The following is a 7,981-nucleotide window of genomic DNA, read 5'->3' on the forward strand; positions in this document are numbered from 1 at the left end:
ATACCTGATAGAAGCCTTTGTAGAAGGTCTAATATCTAATACAGTGTTGGAGACTATTTCTATTTTAAAAAGATAAACAGAATATGTGCACAGACATTATTTACAAAAGACAGGTTTTAAGAGAGAAAAATGTCTCCATGTTGAACTATCAACCATTGGCTCTGGAGCCCAAGAGGGTGTTCTTGCTATTCCAGTGGACAGGGCTAGCATATGTGATTGTGACAACCGCAGTTTGGACATCAGTTGCCCCATTTTAAAGTCTAGCCTGCAATTGTCAATTACATACTGTATGTTAGTGGCTGCAACTAGCACAGCATGTAAAAGCACCCTGACCATTACACACTTGAAAATTATACATGGAGGCAGTAGGAGGCAGCGATTTAAACGAAAACCTTTCAATTTTAGTAGACCAATGTTTAGCATCACATGACTATTCAACTCAGCTACAATATTTACAGAGGATTTCTCCTTGGTCTAAACGTGTATTACCCAAGGGGTTCTGAAACATTTTTTCTTGCAATAATTCCATACCTGCCTATGTGTAAGTTCATGAAAAATAATCACAATGTTTTCCCTGCCTGGGGCATCATACAGAAATCCCATCTGTGCCAGAAAATGGCCTGAATCAATCTGTAAATCTGTAGGTTAATGTTTTAATTTCTTTCAGCACCAAGGACAGCTACCAATGCATTCATGGATCCCAAAGGCAACGATGAAAGGATAAACGAAATGGAATACAATAACTTAAGCTCGTAGACATATATACAGGCTTTGCTGAGCAACTGGTCACAGGCTGTCCCACAGCTGCGACCATCAGCAATTCATGGTAGAATCCAGGAGTGTTCAATTCCCCTGCAGTGCCACCAGAAGTGAAAAGAAGCATTGCACATTTCTTATAGTAGTTTGGAGCAGCTGTATTAGTCCAGGGATGCAGATGCAAAATCATAGAATGGTGCAAAATACTGTAACCTTTTTTATTGGACTAAACATATTTTGTATAAATGCTTTTGACTTTAGAAAGGGAGGACTCCTGAAAGATTCTGCAACATTTTACAATATTTATAGAAATCAATGGGATGTTCACATTTTGTACATGTGCTGGCCTGGGTCCTCCAGGGTGTGAGATCCTGTATGTAGCCCTCTCTGCTTTGGCTAATTGATGAGAATTCTGAATGGGTAAATCCTTTAGTTATCTTCTTGTGGGGATTCTCAAAATATTCTACTCAACAAAATACAGTATGACAACCTCTTATGGCTAACATCGCAGAGAGGTTGTCAGACAGGTTTTCACATGAAACAGGGTCACAGGGTATTTTTAACGTCCTGACCTGGTTCGAGGGCCCAGCAAGGATATTGTCTCCTTGTATACTGGTATTATTGGTCATGGAAAATTATCTGACATACGTTAACAGAGTATTGCAGGGGTGCCTTGCTTTATTTGGTCCGGGGGCGCTGAGTATTGTCAGTCTGCCCCTGTTTCCTGCATACATTTTCTACATGGTCTTTATCTTATGTTTAGCTAATGAATCCAAGCACATTTTATCCTTTTTTTTATATATATAATTTTGGCTCCAAACTCCTCTAGGGGTAACTGATGCTACCCTTCATGCCATAGTATTGAAGGGCTTATTAACTTATTTTAATAGAATCAAATAGAAGAATGTCCAGTGCTAAAAGTACAGTGAATCAGGAACTCTTTATTATCGAATCATAGGACATACAAAGGACAGAACACTGACGTGTTTCAGATCCTTAATAGTGATGAGCAGCATTGCCCATATTCAAATTCGCAATATTTTGTGAATATATAGACAAATATTCGTCCTTCATTTGCAAATTTTGTGTATTTGTTATATTCGCATATGCAAATATTTGCATATTCGCATATGTGAATATTCACATATTCATGTATTCGAGGAAGAAAACAGTGAGGGGGTGGGCAACTTTACTATTGGTTGCTAGGGATGTTGTTGATAACCTCTGACAAGTGTATTTGCATCATTCTAATTGGCCCACAAGCTAAAAGAAGGAATGTGTGAATATTCACATATGCGAATATGCACATATGCGAATATGCGCATATGCGGAAAAAAGTGAATATTCGTAATTTTGAATTCGAGAATTTGTGATAATCATGATAAAAATTCGAAATGCGAATATTAGCGTCCAACACTAATCCTTAATCATGGCATTGATCAAGGATCTTGTTTGATCTGAAATGTGTCGGTGTTCTGTCCTTTGTATGTCCTAGGATCCGATAATAAAGAGTTCCTGATTCACTGTACTTTTAGCGCTGTACATTCTTCTCTTTGATACTGAAATTCGGGCCGAGGATGCTGCCGGCAAGCTTGAGCGCTGAGGAGGAATTGGAGACCTTTACAGAGGTCATTCTACATGGAGAGGGGATACTCATCTCTGCTGTGATTGGTGGTGGATCCAGAGTTATCTCTCTACTAGTGTCACCTTTCATTGTGCTCTTGGGAAGAAAGGCATTACTGGGAAATTATCTTCACACAACAGAAAGCCTTAGCTTAGTTTTAGTTCTGGTGGCCAGCATGGAATTGCAAGATTATGAAAAAAATATGTTAAACATAAAAACCTGATTTAAACAATAGGTAATTTTCTGATCACACATTCCCTTTAAGTGATCAGAAAATTACCTATTGTTTAAAATCAGTTTTATGCTTTAACATATTTTTCTATAATCCTTGCAATTCCATTGCTGGCCACCAGTAACTAAAGACGTAAGCTAAGGCGTTTCTGTTGTGTGAAGTATGAATTTCGCCTGTATTGCCCTTTCTTCCCAGGAGCACATATTGAAAGTGACACTAGTAGAGAGATAACTCTGGATCCACCAGCCTGGGATAGGGGTGATAGTCCTGCAGATGTCAGGCAGGGACAAATAATGACATAGGGATAATGAGTGATAGTCAGTTCTTAGTTAATTTTCCCTGTTGTAATATTCCCTGTGGTACTCATAAAGTATAGCATTTTATTTCAGATCATTAAAGGTTAAGTTTTAAATGGTGGCTTGTTCGATTTGGACAATTTGGATGATTGGATTATTAACATCATACCTGGTAACGGGTCTATTAGTTACATCGATTTATGCGCCTATAATAACAGCTGAATAGTAGATCATTTTTCCAATAATTCCTCTATTGTAGTAACATTGCTCTTACAGAAGGTTACATTGCACTGAACACAGGGCATGACTATTAATGCAAAATATTAAGGGGAGAATAGATTATTATAGCGTGATATAATCTTATAAAATCACAGAGGAGACTGAGGAGAATTAGGATATCATGGGGCTGCCACATAACATTACACATGACCGTAGCAACCTGCTTCTCCCATGGGACATATATAGAGGGAGGAATGGAAAGTTGTCAGCCGGAGTTTTGTGCAGTCATAAATCAAAGTCAGGTCCAGGACTGAAGGGAGATAATTCTCTCAGGACTTTGTTAAAGCCAAATCATTCTCCAATGTAGTTGTGGCAATCAATCAATGATCCAATAGAGCTCCGTGATAAGGACACGTGCCAGGGGGAGCTATAATAGTAGCTGTGTGCCAGCCCACCAGGGACATACACCTTAGAAGATAACAGTATATATACACAGTGTAATTGATGATATTCTCCAGGACAATTCCACACACCACACATACATATATGCTTGTTAACACACTGAACTGATTATAATATATATATATATATATATATATATATATATATATATATATATATATATATATATATATACCCCTTTCCAACGTCGTTTATATCCAGTTTTTGCTGTTTCAAGAATTGACTGTTTCTGCTTTATACAGGGTTTGGATAAAATGAACTACAATAGCCCTTTTTTACATAGTCAAGTTCAACTCAACATAAAGCGCCCATCAACTCATACACGATGAGTGCAGCGCACAATAAACATTCCCCTCATCATACAATATAATATAATATTCTGACTCATTATACAAATAAATTGACTTTTAGAACTGCACAATAGGAAAAGTTTATAAACAGTCATAAAAACTACATAACTGAGAAGAAAGGGTGCTAGGGGTAATGGCAGGTGTGTCGGGAAGAGTTCAACTTGACTATGCGTAAATAGGGGTGTTCTTGTTAATTTGTCAAAACCCTATATATCCCACCCTTTGACAAATGTCATGTTATTTACTTCACCTTTCAGTTGTTTTACCGCTGTTCGCTGTATACATAACTATACATTACAAGTGCCTAGATCTGAGGCTGCTGCAGATGGTAAAGACTTTAGAACATCAATAGGAATATCACTATTTGATGTAGTGGTGCCTTAAGGAGTTTTCGGGGGACAGGTTTACATAGATTAGCTGCTATGATGTTGTGAACATGCATTCCTCATGGGTAACAATTTAACACGTGTACAAATCAGATATTTCAGAGAGAACTACACTTTTCACATTAAACATTTTTCACATTAAAGAGGTTTCATGGTTATGAAAATATAACTTATCTTTGTATGGGTTTTTCCTAATCTACAATCAAAATTTGCAACACATTTTCATTTGTGTACATGGTCTTATAGATAGCCTATAGTAGATTTTACAGAATACCCCACTTTTTCCTGAATGGCAAAGGTTGGCTGTCCGGGCATGCTGGGAGTTGAAGTTTTGCAACATCTGGAGGGCCACAGTTTGAGACCATTCTTAAAGGAAATATGTCATCAGTGTCACCTGCTCTAACGTGACGATACAAACAGGTAGTGCAGGTGACACTGATGAGATCGGTACTTACCTTGTCCCATTCTGTGCTTTGGTTCTCCGGCAATCCTCTTTGGTATATTCAACAGCAGATAACAGCAGCAGCAAGTCAGCCCAGAGCTGAAGATACCGAAGAGGATTGCCGGAGAGCCACAGCACAGAATGGTAAGGTAAGTACCTGTCTGAACTGTACCGACAGGTTAGTGCAGGTGACACTGATGACAGATCTCCTTTAAATGAATAACTGAGTGCATTTTTAGGAATTTCTAGTGCCTTTTATTTTGATTACAGAAGATGCACTTTCCCTTAGCTGCTTCATTACTAAGTGTCTGTATTCAGATTAGGAAAGATGAAACTCCCTTTAATCCTTTAAACGGTTACTCCGGTGGAAAACAATTTTTTCAACCAACTGGTGCCAGAAAGTTAAACAGATTTGTAAATTACTTCTATTTAATCCCTTAAGGATGCAGGGTTTTTCCTTTTTTGCATTTTAATTTTTTCCTCATCACCTTCTAAAAATCATAACACTTTCAATTTTGCACATAAAATTCCATATGATGGCTTATTTTTTGTGCCATCAATTCTACTTTGCAGTGACGTTAGTCATTTTACCAAAAAATCCACGGCGAAACGGAAAAAAAAATAATTATGTGACAAAATTGAAGAAAAAATGCCATTTTGGAAATTTTGGGGGCTTCCGTTTCTACACAGTGCATTTTTCGGTAAAAAATGACACCTTATCTTTATTCTGTAGGTCCATATGGTTAAAATGATACCCTACTTATATAGGTTTGATTTTGTTGTATAACTATATGAGGGAAAATTTACACGTAAAAAATTCTCATCTTCTGACCGGTATGAGGGCTAATTTTTTGTGCCGTGATCTGAAGTTTTTAGCGGTACCATTTTTTGATTGATCAGACTTTTTGATCGCTTTTTATTGATTTTTTCATGATATAAAAAGTGACCAAAAATGCGCTATTTTGGACTTTGGAATTTTTTTGCGCGTACGCCATTGACCGTGCGGTTTAATTAACGATATATTTTTATAACTCGGACATTTCTACATGCAGTGATACCACATATGTGGCCAATATGTAAATAGCCACGGCGTGACCCCGAGTTATTTACCAGAACTGGGCGCAGGGCGTACAGGAACGCCCTGTGTCCTTAACCCCTTAAGGACCCATGACGTACCGGTACGCCATGAGTCCGCTCCCGTTCTATAATGTGGGGCCACGGCATCCCGAACAGCTTACCTGACAGCCGGAGGGTCCCTACCTGTCTCCATGCTGTCCATTTGCTGAATGACTGCTCATGCCTGAGATCCAGGCATGAGCAATCAAGCGGCAGAATCATCGATCACTGGTTTCCTATGAAAAACCATTGATCAATGTAAGAGATCAGTGTGTGCAGTGTTATAGCTCTCTATGGGAGTTAAAACACTGCAAAAAAAAAAAGTGGAAAAAAAAATGAATAAAGATCATTTAACACCTTCCTTAATAAAAGTTTGAATCACTCCCCTTTAACCATTTAAAAAAAAAGACTGTGTAAATAAAAATAAACCTATGGGGTATCCTCGCATGTGGAAATGTCCGAATTATAAAACGATATCGTTGATTAAACCGCACGGTCAATGGCGTATGCGCAAAAAAATTCCAAAGTCCAAAAGTGCCACACATCTGATGCCAAGTTCTCCTTTTTCCACCCACCTTTGTTACCGGGTACTGGTATTGCCACCCACTGCCCCACTATGTCACCGGGTCACTTTCAGGACTCCTGATGCTGTTGATGCCACCTCCATGCTATCTCATACTGCCACCATATGTTCTCCTCAAGCTGATGCAAGCTCCAGGCTGTCTCATTCTGCCACCAAATGTTCTCCTCATGCTGCTACCACCTCCAGGCTATCTCATTCTGACACTATATGGTCTCCTCATGCTTTCGCCACCTCCAGGCTGTGTCATTCAGCCACTATGTGGTCTCCTAATGCTGCCGCCAACTCCAGGCTATGTCATTCAGCCACTATATGGTCCGCTCTTGCTGCCGCCAACTCCAGGCTGTTTCATTCAGCCCCTATTTGGTCTCCTCATGCTGCTGCACACTCCAGGCTGTGTCATTCAGCCACTATATGGTCTCCTCATGCTTCCACCACCTCCAGGCTCTGTGACTGTACCGCCATGTGGTCTCCTCATTAAATTAAATAAAACTTTTTAGGTTCATCTATTTTGACACCTTCAATTTAAATGTTAAAAAATATCTTACATTTTTTCAATTGTGAGGCCCTATGGTCTTGTTATGCTTTTGCCACCTCCAGGCTGGGTCATTCAGCCACTATATGGTCTCCCCATGCTGCCGCCACCTCCACGCTGTGTCATTCAGCCATTTTATGGTCTCCTCATGCTGCCACCACCTCCATGCTGTGTCATTCAGCCACTATGTGGTCTCCTCATGCTGCCGCCACTTCCACACTGTGTCATTCAGTCACTATATGGTCCCCTCATGCTGCCTCCACTTCCACACTGTGTCATTCTGGCATTATATGGTCTCCTCATGCTGCCACCACCTCCATGCTGTGTCATTCAGCCACTATGTGGTCTCCTCATACTGATGCCACCTCCAGGCTCTGTCATTGTGCCGCTCTGCGACAGTGATTCTAATAGTGATGCCTGTAATCTGCATGTCATACTGAATAACAGTATTATTTCAGTAATTCAGTGCGCTCTTTATGCGTGTTACTTCAAGGCAAAGTGTTCTACACCTCCATTGAGGCTCTCTTTAGGCCAGAAATAGCTAATTCAGCGAATCGGCAGAATAACATTTTTCAAAAATTTATCTCTAGCTATGTCTTCCAGCTGTGTGCAGGGGACAGCAGAGTGAGAAGGTTTGTAGGATTTGTGTTTTCTCACATCCTAAAAGTCATTCTCACATAATCTGTAACCTAATAGCATTTTGCCAAGTAAACAGGAAAGCTTCTGGAGATCCAATCAATCTCTGTGTATCCAGATCACTCTGCCTTCACTGAATGATGACGTGTGACAAAAATGTTCCATCTTGTGGCTTAAATTAACAGATCATTTGGTCTTTCCAGTACCATTTTGAAGAATCTGACCAATTAGGAAGGGTGGACATACTTTACCTGTATAGGGGATCTTTAGGGTATACATCGGCATTATCTGTCTGCTTTAATGGGGAAATGGTGCCAATTTGTGCATGAAAAACCACACAGTTTTTC

This window comes from Hyla sarda, chromosome 6, assembly GCF_029499605.1.
Source record: "Hyla sarda isolate aHylSar1 chromosome 6, aHylSar1.hap1, whole genome shotgun sequence".
In the NCBI taxonomy this organism is placed as follows: domain Eukaryota; kingdom Metazoa; phylum Chordata; class Amphibia; order Anura; family Hylidae; genus Hyla; species Hyla sarda.